The sequence below is a fragment of the Hylobates moloch genome, unplaced genomic scaffold (assembly GCF_009828535.3).
Source record: "Hylobates moloch isolate HMO894 unplaced genomic scaffold, HMol_V3 SCAFFOLD_10, whole genome shotgun sequence".
Lineage (NCBI taxonomy): Eukaryota > Metazoa > Chordata > Mammalia > Primates > Hylobatidae > Hylobates > Hylobates moloch.
Window position 1 is genome coordinate 70,237,738 of NW_026652285.1, and position 15,918 is coordinate 70,253,655.

A 15,918-nucleotide genomic window follows, 5' to 3' on the forward strand; every position below is an offset into this window, starting at 1 on the left:
TGAATGCTCAGGGAGACTGATTTGACTAATAAGGAAACTCCAGCCTCCCGCGCAGCGCAGCCGGCTCTGCATGAATTACTCTCTCTATTGCACTTCCCCTGTCTTCATGAATCCACTCTGTAGGCAGCAGGTAAGGTGAACCCCTGGGTGGTTACAGGACCACAGGCATACGCCACCATGTCTGGCTAACTTTTTTAGTTTTTGTAGAGACCAGGTCCCACTATGTTGCCCAGGCTGCTCTTGAACTCCTGGGCTCAAGTTGTCCTCCTGTCTCAGCCTCGCAAAGTTCTGAGATTACAGGCATGAGCCACCGCACCCGGTGTCTCTCTCTTTCCTTTGGTTGCCTCCTATTGGTCTCCAAACACGCACTTCCTCAGAACCCCTCAACTCTTTGGATTCCTCCAGCCCAGGGTCCACTTTCCACCTGCTTTGACAACTGAGCTTTTCCAAGAAAGCTTTTTACTTTTTCACTTTTTCTATTTCTTCAACTCCCCTCTGCCACCAAATCTGCTGTCTCCAAGTGGCCCCCTGATCCCCATGGCCACTGGTGTCTTCTTGTTCCTCATTCTCCTGGACTGCTCGGGGCCTTTGATGTTGTGGGTCTCGCTTCCTCAGGACACGCACCTGCTCTGTCTCCTGCTTGTTTCTCCCAGGGCAGCTGCACCTGCTGTCTCCTCTGCACTGCTTAGCCCCCGGCACGTGCTCTCCTGTAGCAGTCGGGCCTACCCTCAGTCTTTTTCCAACTCAGAGTGGTTCCCGGATCTCTCTCCACTCGAGACCTCTGCTCTGAACTTCCACGTTGCCTTTCCTCCTGCCTGGGGGGCAGGTTCACCTGTGTATTTTCTTTTCTTTCCTTTTTTTTTTTTCTTTTTGTTTTGAGACGGAGTCTCGCTGTGTCGCCCAGGCTGGAGTGCAGTGGCACGATCTCGGCTCACTGCAACCTCTGCCTCCTGGGTTCAAGCAATTCTCTGCCTCAGCCTCCTGGGTAGCTAGGATTACAGGTGCCTGAACCACGCCCGGCTAATTTTTGTATTTTTAGTAGAGATGGGGTTTCACCATCTTGGCCAGGCTGGTCTTGAACTCCTGACCTCTTGATCCACCCGCCTCAGCCTCCCAAACTACTGGGATTACAGGCGTGAGCCACTGCACCCAGTAATTTTTTTATTTTTAGTACAGACAGGGTTTAATTATGTTGGCAAGGCTGGTCTCAAATTCCTGGCCTCAAATGATCCACCGACCTTGGTCTCCCAAAGTGCTGGGATTACAGGTGTGAGCCACTGCGCCTGGCCAGTATTCTCATCTACAGTTTTAGTATAGTATTTAGGGGAACAGTGTACTATAAGGTAAATAATGAGTTCTAGGATGAGGAATAAAATTGCCAGTATTAAAAGTAAAGATTTGAAAGCATTAGTTGGGGACTTGTAACCCACAGACAATTTAGGATTTAGTACAAATTGCAGGAAAAAAAAACTTAAGAACAACTAACAACAGGTGTACTATAGTTGTTTTTGAAGCCAATTTTTTCTCTCTCCATTCTTCATTTTTATTAAAGATTTGTATTTTTAGTAGAGATGGGGTTTCACCATGTGGGCTAGGCTGGTCTCAAACTCCTGATCTCAGGTAATCTGCCCGCCTCAGCCTCCCAAAGTGCTGGGATTACAGGCATCAGCCACCTCACCCGGCAATAAGGACATCTTTTTTGTTTTGTTTTGTTTTGAGACTGAGTTTTGCTCTTGTTGCCCAGGCTGGAGTGCAATGACACAATCTTGGCTCACTGTAACCTCCACCTCCTGGGTTCAAGTGATTCTCCTGCCTCAGCCTCTGGAGTAGCTGGGATTGCAGGCATGTGCCACCATGCCCGGCTAATTTTTTTTTTTTTGGAGATGGAGTCTTGCTCTGTTGCCCAGGCTGGAGTGCAGTGGCACCATCTCGGCTCACTGCAAGCTCTGCCTCCCAGGTTCACACCATTCTCCTGCCTCAGCCTCCCGAGTAGCTGGGACTACAGGCGTCTGCCACCACACCCAGCTAATTTTTTGTATTTTTAGTAGAGACAGGGTTTCTCCATGGTGGTCAGGCTGGTCTTGAACTCCTGACCCCAGGTGATCTGCCCGCCTCGGCCTCCTAAAGTGTTAGGATTACAGGCAAGAGCCACTGCGCCTGGCCTAAGGACATATTTTTAAAAAAAGTTTTCCTGGCCAGGCATGGTGGCTCACGCCTGTAATCCCAGCACTTTGGGAGGCTGAGGCAGCGGATCACAAGGTCAGGAGATGGAGACCATCCTGGCTAATCTGGTGAAACCCCATCTCTACTAAAAATACAAAAAATTAGCCGGGCGTGGTGGCAGGTGCCTGTAGTCCCAGCTACTCGGGAGGCTGAGGCAGGAGAATGGCATGAACCTGGGAGGCGGAGCTTGCAGTGAGCCGAGATGGCGCCACTGCACTCCAGCCCAGACAAGAGTGCCAGACTCCGTCTCAAAAAAAAAAAAAAAAAAAGTTTTCCTATAATTTTTAAATTGGAAAATTGCCTGGACACTTAATATCTATTAATAATCTTAGATCTCAAATTATATGACAAGTTTGTTTTCAAAGCATTTATTCCATTACATTTACCTGATTATTTAATAGTTTTCCTAGATTAACTGTGATATCGAATAAGCACTAAACCACTTGATCAATAAATGCAAACAAAAATGCTAACAATTCTTAAAACATTTCTAATGTTATTTTACCTATAATGTTAAAGTCAGCTTATTTATTAAAGAGCTTAGGCTGGGTGCAATGGCTCAAGCCTGTAATCCCAGCACTTTGGGAGGCCGAGGCGGGCAGATCATGAGGTCAAGAGATTGAGACCATCCTGGCCAACATGGTGAAACCCCGTCTCTATTAAAAATACAAAAATTAGCTGGGCATGGTGGTGCGTGCCTGTAGTACCAGCTACTCAGGAGGCTGAGGCAAAAGAATCACTTGAACCTGGGAGACGGAGGTTGCAGTGAGCCAAGATCGTGCCACTGCACTGTAGCCTGGAGACAGAGTGAGACTCTATCTCAAAAAAAAAAAAAAAAAAGAAGAGTTAAGTCATGCAATCTTGAAAAAGCATTTGATTAGTCTTTCTTTTTTGATAAAGTATTTGATTTAAGCACTTTTATTTTTCTTTAAGCCAGTTAATTAGAACTCATATTTTTAGTAGTGAAACATTGTGTACACAACACATAAATACATAGACGTATTAGGCATGCCGATAGCAGTACATCTTATAGACTCATAAGACCTCTTTTTTTTTTTTTTCCCTATTTAGACTTGCAAATTCTTGATAACCTGTTTCATTACTCTAGGGAATTGTCAGCTGACTAGCCCTAAATTTGCATTTTTTTTTTTTTTTTTAGATGGAATCTCACTCTGTTGCCCAGGCTGGAGTGCAATGGCGCGATACTGGCTCACTGTAACCTCCGCCTCCTGGGTTCAAGCAATTCTTCCGCCTCAGCCTCCAGAGTACCTGGGGTTACAGGCATGCGCCACCATGCCCAGCTAATTTTTGTATTTTTAGTTTTGCCATGTTGGCCAGGCTGGTCTGGAACTCCTGACCTCAGCTGATCTGCCCACTAAAGCCTTCCAAAGTGCTGGGATTACAGGCATGGGCCACCACGCCTGGCTAATTTGCATGTTAAAGCAAACAACTCTTAGGTGAAAAATCCGATAGCAAAATTTACATCTCTAAATACAGAGAGGAAAAAGTCTGGTGTGCTAGAGGGAAGTTAAAACTGATTTAATTGCCAGTTAAACATAAAATTATAGAAATCTATCATAAAGGCCTTTTAAATACACACACACAGACACACATACACACAGAGATCCTATAGCTTTTACTTCAGAACTCTAGCCATGAGATAAACACAAATTCACTGGCTTGCAAAAAAAAAAAAAAAAGTTTGGATCTAAACAGTGGTTTTTATCTCAGTAGAAAAGTAACAGCAGAGTTAAAGCAAGCAGAAAAGAAAATAGAAAGAGAACTTAGAAATTCTATGGACCTTTGGGCTCTTTTTCCTTAATGCGGTGGTCATCTTGTGCACAAAGACCATAATATTTCCATTTTACACAAATTCTAACAAGTAGAGGTGCCATAACACTAAGAGTGCCCCAAAGGGGGTTACTCTTCTTTTTTCTCCGCCGCCTTAGATTATTTGTTTTTGTTTTTGTTTTTTTCTTAAAAGGAAGAACTGAGCTATGTCCTAGGGCTTTTGTGGAGTGGGCCAAAGTGTGTGCTGCTTGGGGGCAGGACTCCATAGTGTGTCACCACTGAGGCGTTGCTGCCCTCTTAGCGTCTCAGTTTCTGACTCTGGAGGTCTAAGCCCCTCCAGGAGGGCTGAAAGTGCAGTCATCAGCTTCCATATGCCCTTCCTGGACGAGCCTTTTTAAAACTAATTTTGGTGAGGGTTCCCTGTAGGGCCGTTGCACGTCATGAGGGTCAACCCTCCAGACACTCCCACGTGGCCCCTGGTCACCCAGGGCTGCCTTTCAGCTAGGAAGGGCAAAATACCCTTTCTTTTTTTTTTGAGACGGAGTCTCACTCTGTCGCCAGGCTGGAGTGCAGTGGTGCTATCTCGGCTCACAGCAACCTCCAACTCCCTGGTTCAAGATATTCTGCTTCAGCCTCCCGAGTAGGTGGGATTACAGGCACGCACCACCATGCCCAGCTAATTTTTGTATTTTTAGTAGAGACGGGGTTTCACCATGTTGGCCAGGATGGTCTCGATCTCCTGACCTCGTGATCTGCCCTCCTCGGCTTCCCAAAGTGATGGGATTACAGGCATGAGCCACCGCTCCTGGCCGCAAAATGCTTTCTCTTGGGTGCTGAGTAAATTCAGTCTGTCATTTACCTATGAAAACAACAGTTCAGTTCCTCACCTAAATGTACACAGACAAGCCAAATTGAGATTAATTCTGGGAGAAAAAGCAATGGAGAAGACCCTTTAGAATGCACCTCCGAGCTCACTGTGGTGGCTCACACCTATGATCACAGCACTTTGGGAGGCCAAGGTGGGTGGATTGCCTGAGCTCAGGAGTTTGAGACCACCCTGGGCAACATGATGAAACCTTCTCTCTATTAAAATACAAAAAATTAGCCAGGTATGGTGGTGCATGCCTGTAGTCCCAGCTACGTGAGAGGCTGAGGCAGGAGAATTGCCTGAACCCAGAAGGAGGAGGTTGCAGTGAGCCAAGATTACACCACTGCACTCCAGCCTGGGTGACAGAGCAGACTCTGTCTCCAAAAAATAAAAATAAAAATAAAGAATGCACCTCCAAACTAGAAGTAGGATCCTTAAACAACAGCTTCCTAAGAGAGAAAAAAAACAACAGCCAAGACTACTTCCTGTAAATCGTGCTCAGCCACCCCTAACTTTGTAGCTCTTGTCCACCATTTCACATGCCAAGGTCAAATCCTCTCTCAGTACAAGGTCATCTCTGGTATCCCTTGTTAAATCAAGTTTAGCCTAAAGCTGCCTCCTTACATATTTTAAGTTCAGCCTAAAGGTTTTTCTGTACATCATGAACTATAACAAGTGGAGGTATAAACAAACCATGGCCCACACCTGTGCCAATTACTGAGTTTTTGGCCAATCAAATGTAGCCAACTGTTTGAACTGTGTTCAAATAAGACAAAGGCTGAGCTGTAACCAATCCAGTTGTTTCTGAACCTCACTTCTGTTTTCTGTACATCACTTTCCTTTTTCTGTCTGTAAACCTTCTTCCAACACATGGCTGTGCTAGAGTTTCAGAGCCTAGCCTGGCTCAAAAGGCTCCCCAGTTCATGAATTGTTCATTTCTCAATTAAACTCCTTTAAATTTAATTCAGCTGAAGTTTTGCTTTCATCAGATGGGGTCAGAAGCAGGATCTGAAGTAGAGCTTCTAATGACCCCCAGGGGTGCTGAGTGATCAAGCAAGGTACCTGCAGGACCCATTTGTGTCCATTGCTCTCTTGGAGCAGCTGGGGATCATGGTAAGTTCTTGCTCAGATTTCAGAACTCCATGGATTTGTGCTTTGAGCTCTCCGAGTTTCTTTGAGGAAATTTCTGTTCCAAACTGGGTTTGGAAATCACAACAGAAATTGACTGGGTTCAGGATTGAATTAGATCTGGTAATTAACTGGCTGGGATCCAGTTAAGGCCTCTTACATCTGACTGGGTCAGAAAGAAACTGGTAGTAAATGGTAATATTGCAGGGGGTGTAAAATTTGGATTTTGGAAATTCACAGGGATTTTTTTCAGCCCTTTGTTTCATTTTTCTTGAGTGCTTACACAGGACAAAAATCACTGGCTAAGTTAATCAAGGGAACCTGAGAGCAAACCCAATATCCTAGGTAAAAATTAGATACTTAATTTCTGAAGAACTGAGTTCCTTCTGACTTATACATGCATAAGTGTTAGGGCCCTGGAAGCAGCGAAGTCTTACAGAAATGGTGAAATCGTACTAAAGGTAACTTAAAGTGGAACATTCCAAATGAATAAAACTGCACTGAAATGCATTTGAAAATGGGGGGTCCCTAATTAGTCTCATCTAGGGATGTCTGTTGATATGCAGAAGAGTTTTTTGTTTGTTTGTTTGTTTCTGAGATGGAGTTTCACTCTTGTTGCCCAGGCTGTAGTGCAATGGCGTGATCTCGGCTCACTGCAACCTCCACCCCCCGGGTTCAAGTGATTCTCCTGCCTCAGCCTCCTGAGTAGCTGAGATTACAGGCATGCGCCACCACACTCGGCTAATTTTGTATTCTTAGTAGAGAGGGGGTTTCACCATATTGGCCAGGCTGATCTTGAACTCCTGACCTTGTGATCTACCCGCCTTGGCCTCTCAAAGTGCTGGGATTACAGGTGTGAGCCACCGTGCCCAGCTGATATGCAGAAGAGTTTAAAAAGATTTCCATATTTTTATTTAAAGACTTTACAAAAGGCAAATAAAAAGCTTAGGCAACTAATTGATTAAAAAAATTAAATCTGTCTTGTACTCTTTGCTGACAGCTATGAGTGACAGGATTAGGCACGTACAGGACCTTAGAACCTGGGGAAACTTTTCTCCCCAAAGGTGAAATTTGAGAGCTGATGGGACAGCTGGAAAAGGTCCCTTTGTGACCAAAAAGTGACCACTTGAACTTTTGATTCAGTATCACTGCAATGGGTAGGTGATATGGTTTTGTTGTGTCCCCAACTAAATCTCACCTTGAATTGTAGCTCCCATAATTCCCATGTGTTGTGGGAGGGACCTGGTGGGAGAGAATTGAATCATGGGGGTGGTTTCCCCCATACTGTTCTCATGGTAGTGAGTAAGTCTCACGAGATTTGATGGTTTTATAAGAGGAAATCCCTTTTGCTTGGTTTTCATTCTCTGGTCTGCTGCCATGTAAGACGTGCCTTTCGCCTTCCACCATAACTGTGAGGCCTCCCCCACCACGTGGAACTGTGAGACCATTAAACCTCTTTTTCTTTATAAATTACCCAGTCTTGGGTATGTCTTTATCAGCAGTGTGAAAATGGACAAATACAGTAAATTAGTACCAGTAGAGTGGAACACTGCTGTAAAGATACCCAAAAAGATATTCAAGCTCTAACAGCCTGGGACTCCTTGGGTAAAACAGGAGGGACCACAGAGCCCGTTTTGGGAAATACCTCTGTTTTTCTCATGAAACCCCAGGAATTGGGAGCAGTTAGATCCCTCTCAAAATCTAAGGCTCTGTTCTTTTCTGCATTGCATTATCTGATATTTTTGAGTTTTGGGGGTACCAGAAGTTACTTCACATTATGAGAGAAATTTAGTGTGTAATAGCTAGGTAGGAAATACAGTTTTGGGGATAGCTAATGGCAATTATGGGGGAATTCTCAGCTCTTTGCATGTTCGGATCAGAGAATTATGCTCTTGGCCACCTAGAAAGCATGGAAATGAGCTGGGCGTGGTTCCTCATACCTGTAATCCCAGCACTTTGGGGGGCCAAGGCAAGTGGATCACGAGGTCAGGAGTTTGAGACCAGCCTGGCCAATATGGTGAAACCTCATCTGTACTAGAAATACAAAAATTAGCTGGGCGTGGTGGCACGTGCCTGTAGTCCCAGCTACTCAGGAGGCTGAGGCAGAAGAATCACTTGAACCCAGAAGGTGGAGGTTGCAGTGACCTGAGATCATGCCACTGCACTCTAGCCTGGGTGACGGTGTGAGACTCCTCAAAAAAAAAAAAAAGTATGGAAATGTCACCCCCCCACCCCCTGACTGAGTGACAAGACTCCCATGGGTGATGGGCTAGTCACAGAATGGGCTGGTTAGCTTTGGATTGCTTTGCAATTAAATACATGGTAAAATCATTGCACTGTCTTGTTCATAGCGTTTCTCCTTTTGGGATCTGAGATCTGATCTAAAAATGAAACCCTTAATATTGGGGGAATCCATTTTACCTTCCAGGTGTGCCTGCTTATTAGGCCCTAGAAACTGCATGCTTTCTTCACCCTATTCAAAGGGCTCTACTCTAAAGCCAGTAATCCAATTAAGAAATGTAAAAACTGGCAAATGAAAAATCCTACAGCTACTGGATCTTCTTCCATCTGTCTGTCTGTATAGTTATATATGTGTTGTGTGTGTGATGTTTATATAAAAGAGCTCTGATTAATCGGCTTGAAGAAAAATAAGTACTTAAACATTTTGAAAGAAAAATAAAAACGAATGCCTTTTAGTTCACATGACTTTAGTAACCTTTAGGAAATAAAAACAATTTTAAAGATTATTGGTAAAATAAAGACACTTAGTCTAATTTAGGCAGGTCAGATATTAGGTTTGCTAAATGCTTTAAGGTTATAAACTGCTTCTTTGGCTTTTGAAAACTGTTCAACTTGAGTAAAGGAATAGGCTGGGCGTGGTGGCTCATGCCTATAATCTCAGCATTTTGGGAGTCCGAAGCAGGTGGGTCACAAGGTCAGGAGATCCAGACCAGTCTGGCCACATGGTGAAACCCTGTCTCTACTAAAAATACAAAAATTAGCCAGGTGTGGTGGCGGGCACCTGTGATTCCAGCTACTTGGTAGGCGAGACAGGAGAATTGCTTGAACCTGGGAGGCGGAGGTTGCAGTGAGCCGAGATCATGCCACTGCATCCCAGCCTGGGTGACAGCAAGACTCTGTCTCAGGAAAAAAAAAAAAAGAGTAAAGGAATAAAGAGTGGCTATTCTGGCCAGGAGCAGTGGCTCATGCCTGTAATCCTAGCACTTTGGGAGGCCAAGGCGGGCAGGTTACCTGAGGTCAGGAGTTTGAGACCAGCCTGACCAACATGGAGAAACCCCATCTCTAATAAAAATACAAAAATTAACCAGGCGTGGTAGCGCATGCCTGTAATCCCAGCTACTCGGGAGGCTGAGGCAGGAGAATCACTTGAACCTGCGAGGTGGAGGTTGCAGTGAGCCAAGATAGCACCACTACACTCCAGCCTGGGCAACAGAGTGAGACTCTGCCTCAAAAAAAAAAAAAAAAAAAAAGAATGAGTATTCCATATGCAGAGCACCCCCAGGGGCTGCTGGCTGTCCACTTTTATGATCATTTCCTAATTATATGCTAAAGAAGAGGTGGGTTATTCGTGAGTTTTCCAGGAAAGGGGTGGGCAATTCCTGGAACTGAGAGTTCTTCGCCCTTTTAGACCATATGGGGTAACTTTCTATGTTGCTATGACATTTATAAAGTGTCATGGCACTGATGGGAGTGTCTTTTAGCATGCTATTACATTATAATTAGTGTATAATGAACAGTGAGGACAACCAGAGGTCACTCTCATTGCCATCTTGGTTTTGGTGGGTTTTTGCCGACTTCTTTACCACTACTTTTTATCAGCAAGGTCTTTGTGACATGTACCCTGTGTCGACCTCCTGTCTCTTCCTGTAACTAGGAATGCTTTAACCTCATGGGAATGCAGCTCAGAAGGTTTCAGCCTTATTTTATCTAGCCCCCATTCAAGATGGAGTCACTGTGGTTCAAATGCCTCTGCCATGGTGATAAAAGAAAAACTTCAGCTGAATTAAATTTAAAGATGTTTAATTGAGCAAGAGCAAGTCACGAATTGGGCAGCCTTTTGAGCCAGGGTAGGCGTAGAGACTCCAGTGCGGCTTTGTGGTGGAAGAAGATTTATGGACAGGAAAAGGAAAGTGAAGTACAGAAAACACAAATGAGGTTTAGAAGCAACTGGATTGCTTACATCTCAGCGTTTGCCTTATTTTAACACAGTTGGAACAATTGGCTACATTTGATTGGCCAAAACTCAGTGATTGGCACAGGTATGGCCTACAGTCTGTTTACATCTCCACTTGTTATAGTTCATGATGTACAGAAAACCTGTAGGCTGAACTTAAAATATATAAGGAGGCAGCTTTAGGCTAAACTTGATGTAACAATTCCCCCCTTTTGGTCATTTTCTCACTTTTGAGAGATCGACCAAAACTTTAGTCATTGATGTCACTATCCCAGCATAAATATACTTATTTGGTCTTGAAACCCACTGGGAAACAGTAAACAGTGAGTTTTGCAAGGTGGGAACAAGGACTGAGTAGAGGGTACCTCCTTATGCTGGAACATCCTGTTTACAGAAGAAAAACAAAACCTGGTTTGTTCTAGGACCTATGTGTTCCTTAAAGTCTTAATATCACTATGTCACATTTAGCACGAGTGACTCCATTTTGGTTTGGTTTGGGGCCTAGTGCTCATTCCAAAACAATGGCCTCCCCTAATTTTGTTTTTAAAAATTCTCCCTTTTTGGTCACATTCTCCCTTAGGTGAGAGTTCTTGCTTAGGTGAGATTGTGACCAAAACTTAAGGCCTTAACGCCACTCTCAGTTACCATAATTTTGGGTTTCTGGTCTCAGCGTGTCATTCATAGGTTATAGTGTCCTCATGGTTGCACATTTCTTTTTTTGAAACAGAGTCTCTGTCACCCAGGCTGGAGTGCAGTGGTGTGATCTTGGCTCACTGCAACCTCCACCTCCTGGGTTTAAGCAATTCTCGTGCCTCAGCCTCCTGAGTAGCTGGGTTTACAGGCAGGCACCGCCACATCCAGCTACTTTTTGTATTTTTTAGTAGAGACAGAGTTTCACCATGTTGGCCAGGCCAATCTCGAACTCCTGGACTCAAGTGATCCACCTGCCTTGGCCTCCCAAAGTGCTGGGATTATAGGAGTGAGCCACCACACCCGGCATGGTTGCACATTTCTTTCAGCTCTTGTCATTCCAACTGAAGAGAGACCATTTGACATTCTAAAGATGGCTGTGTGCAAACACTTAAAGCCTTTGAGAGAATACAGCACACCAGGGAGACTACTATTATGACTATTGCGAGGATAACACCAAGTGTTTGGAGTATTCTCCTTATCCAGGGTCCCCATAAACCAAACCACCTGAAATTAAATAGATCAAAGAATGAGCTAGATGAAGAGTCTACTCGCTTAACTAAGCAGTCTTTCTGCTAATCCCCTACAACTGAATCTCTATAATGCCCGATGTGATGTATTTATCCATAGGCCACAAGTGCCAGCAGCTGCACAGATACTTCTGTGCCAGTAATCTAGAGCAATTCCATTATTTAGCATAACGTTCATAAGATAAAGTCTGTTGTGGAACCACAGACTTTACAGTAGAACCTGCTATAGAACCTATCATGGGGGATACATTTCTAATCATTGCCCCTTTTACTCCAAACCATAGAAAAAGGACTTAACAAATGATGCCCTTCTAGAGGAGTGAAGGCCTCCTGGCAATCATTTCTTTAACGCATGATGTGGGTTAAGAGGAGTGAGCCAATGTTCTAACAAGCAGCCACAGCTAGAAGGCAAAAACAGATCCCCAAAATTAAGGGTCCCATTTTTATACTGGATCCTGGATCCCCAAAAAGAAGGGAAATGCTACCGGAGAAGATAGTGCAATGCTTCTACTGTGGATTTCATTGCAAGGCAACCTGAAGCCAATCAGCTCATTTTGTAATCAGCCCATCCCCTATGGGAGTCTCATATTTAGCAGGGGTGAGGGGTGGGGAGGAGATGTTTCCATGCCTCTAGGTGGTCAAGAGCATGCTTCTTTGATCCAAGCGTGCAAACAGCCAAGTATCCCTCCTAACTGCCATTAGCCATCCCTTAAAATATATTTCCTACCTGGTTATTACACACCAAGGCTAAAAGCTCTCTCACTAATGCAAAGTAATTTTGGACAACCCGCCCCCAAAGTCAAAAGTGTCAGGTAATGTAATGTAAAACAGAACAGAGCCTTAGATTTGGAGAGGACTCTATCCTCCTTCAATTCCTGGGGTTACATGAGGGAAACAGAGGTTTTTCCTAGAATGGGGTCTGTGACACCTCCTCTGTTTTTCCCCAGGAGTCCCAGGCTGTTAGTAATTATCAGGTTCTCTCATGCAGACATCAAGAATGGCAAGAAGACAAAATGGAGAGAAACAATTCAGTTGACTGAGAAGAAAAAAAAAAAAAACTTTAATTTTCCTTCGGAAAAATAAGATCCAAGAAGAGAAAAGAAAACAAACATAAAGGCTTTTTAAATATATGTACAGTTTGCATATCCACTTTTTATTAAGCTGATTTTAACCATATAGCTCTTTTTTCTAAAAAAAAACTATTAAATTTTTGTTTGTTTGAGACAAAGTTTTGCTCTTGTCACCCAGGCTGGAGTGCAATGGCATGATCTCGGCTTACTACAACCTCCACCTCCTGGGTTCAAGTGATTCTCCTGCCTCAGCTTCCCAAGTAGCTGGGATTACAGGCATGTGCCACCACGCCTGCCTAATTTTATATTTTATTAGAGATGGGGTTTCTCCATGTTGATCAGGCTGGTCTCAAACTCCCGACCTCAGGTGATCCACTCGCCTTGGCCTCCCAATGTGCTAGGATTACAGGCGTGAGCCACCGTGCTCAGCCGAAATTCTTTTATTACCAGACTGTAGCCAGGACAGCCAATATTTCTGGCTTTTGAATTCTACCACAGGTAACCTCTCATGTGAAATTAATACATTTTAACTAAGGTCATAACTTAACCATGGATGCATAAAGTGTCTTAAAGAGATGGTAAGCAGTTTTTGTTTTATAATAATTAGAGTCTCCCCAAAGGTAGTTCAGCAAAAGTAAAAATAAAGACAGGAAACCAGAATCGGTCCATGGGGAAAAAGAATCAATAAATGGCAAAAAGTTACACAAATAACAAACCAGAAAGGGCTTACTCCCTAAGCCCCCTAAGCCAAGAATTGAACCTGGGCCACCCCTGTCAACTGCCAAAGCCTTAGTACTGAGCTACCGCATTAAGCGCTTTCTATTGCTCTTCCCAGAAGGAAGATTTTGAGCTTGGAAAGGCTTTTAACTGCTCAAGATAATTTTTAGGGCTAACTATGAAATGAACCCCAAAATTCCTGTCCTCTGGATGGCAGAATCCAAGATAAAGTATCCTCACATGGTCACAAGGTTAAGTTCAAGGACATAAAACAACATGAGAGAGAAACTTCATCTGGTATTGGTTTCAGGGACTCACAGAAAAGTTTGTAAGTGACCAGCCTGCTGAACTGGCTTTGGACAGTTGGCTTATATGGCTCCTAAGTCCACATTCTATCCTGTGATGCCCCCTCCATTATAGAACAACACAGAAAAACAAATTTATAGCACTAAGTACACCACATTTTCTATAGCCTAAAACTAGTCTCATAAGTCTTTTTTTCTATTAATCAGACCTTTGTAGAGGAGACAGTGATGTTTAACATATACACACACACATACAGACACAGAGGCCAGAAACTTGGCTAGTAAGTTGTTACCCTTTTTGCCGGCATACCAGGTTTCCAGGATCCCTTTCTCTGCAGCTTCCAGAAGAATGGAGCGGCCTTTGATAACTCTGCTCACTATGCTATAGCTGAGTGCCAAGCCCACTACAAAATAAATAAATAAATAAATAAATAAATATCATCCTTTTCTGTTTTATGGAACCATAGGCAAAGCTTCTCAACTTTGTAAGATGCTGCCCGATGGGCTGCATGGAGAACCGAATTAACATTTTCCATCTCAGCTGAAGCAAAATACACATAACAAAACAGATAGTAGCCACCTCATTGGGCACCCAGTATCAACCTAGCAAGGCTCAAACTGTCTCCCTTTGGTCCCTATCATCTTTGATCCATTCAAGGTGGGGAGGGATGGCATCAATGAGTAGTCTCTGGGCAAGACGAAGAGCAGACAGTTACCCCTTAACAGGCCTGTTAAGCTTTTTTTTCAGAGCTCACTGAATGTGACCATACTTACAGAGGGTTCTCTGAGTTAGGCCTGCTGGACTTGCATCAGAAATTCCTTCAGAGATCCCCTCCACATATACAAACACACACACAAAGACAAGATGGACAGAAGGCCTTCCAAACCAAGATCCCTAACCAAGAATTCCACGAGTATTCCTTCCAAACTATTCTCCTATTCTCCATCTGAGAAATCTCCCCGAAATCTCACTGATTGAGGAGAAGTCTCCAGAACCAAGACTCTTCCTACTAATTAGGGAGAGTAAACCGAGACCCCTGAAGAAGCTGAACCAATTGGGAGAAGGAAAGAGGTGTTGGCAGCACCTAGAATACTCACCAAATCAGACACCCCATAATGGGGCTACAGCTGCAGACAATCCATGATGGGGCCACAAACAGACACTGTGATAAGGTTACAGTTACAGGCACCCCATGGTGGAGCTACAGACGGACACCTCGCCATGGAGCTCTAGTTATGGGACATCTTCCCAGGACAATTTTTCTATTGCAAAGTGTACTCCATACATATTGGGCTAGTAGCGCACTGCTGATAGAGATGATGCCAGAGTCAGCCCCCTGTCCAAAACTAGGTGGCCGCTTGGGCTGGCCTCTGGATCCATCGCCAGAGGGGGTCTACAGAACGGGGGCAGGTAGCACAAGGGCAATCCTGAATAAGCCCCCAAATTTTTAACTGCTCAACTGGTTCACCATGCCCACTACCTACACAGAGCTGATTTATCAAAATAGGGGAATTGCAATAGAGTAATTCATGCAGAGCCAGCCGTGCAGGCTGGCTGAATTTTATTATTAAATCAATTTCCCCTAGCATTCAGAGATCAGAGGTTTTTGGGGTTCTTGTTTGTTTTTGAAATGGAGTTTCGCTCTTGTTGCCCAGGCTGGAGTGCAGTGGCACAATCTCAGCTCACTGCAACCTCTGCCTCCCAGGTTTAAGCAATTCTCCTACCTCAGCCTCCCAAGTAGTTGGGATTACAGGCATGCACCACCATACCTGGCTAATTTTGTATTTTTAGTAGAGACAGGGTTTCACCACGTTGGCCAGGCTGGTCTCGAACTCCTGACCTTAGGTGATCCACCCGCCTCAGCCTCCCAAAGTGCTAGGATTACAGGTGTGAGCCACTATGCCCCACCTTGGAGATCAGAGTTTTTAAGGATAATTTGGTGGGTTAAGAGAGGCCAGTATGTCGGGAGTGCTGATTGGTTGTGTTGGAGATAAAATCATAGAAAGTCAAAGCTGTCTTCTTGTGCCAAGTCAGTTCCTGGGTGGGGGCCACAAGATCAGATGAACCAGTTTATCAATCTGGTGGTGCCAGCTGATCCATCAAGTGCAAGGTCTGCAAAATATCTCAAGCACTGATCCTAGGTTTTACAATAGTGATGTTATCCCCAGGAGCAATTTGAGGAGGGTCAGAATCTTGTAGCCTCCATGTGCATGACTCCTACGTGTCTAATCTTGTGGCTAATTTGTTAGTCCTACAAAGGCAGTCTAGTTCCCAGGCAAGAAGGAAGTTTATTTTGGGAAATAACTGTTATCTTCTTTTATTTTTTTAATTAATTAATTAATTTTTGAGACAGAGTTGCAGTGTTACCAGGCTGGAGTGCAGTGGTGTGATCTGGGCTCA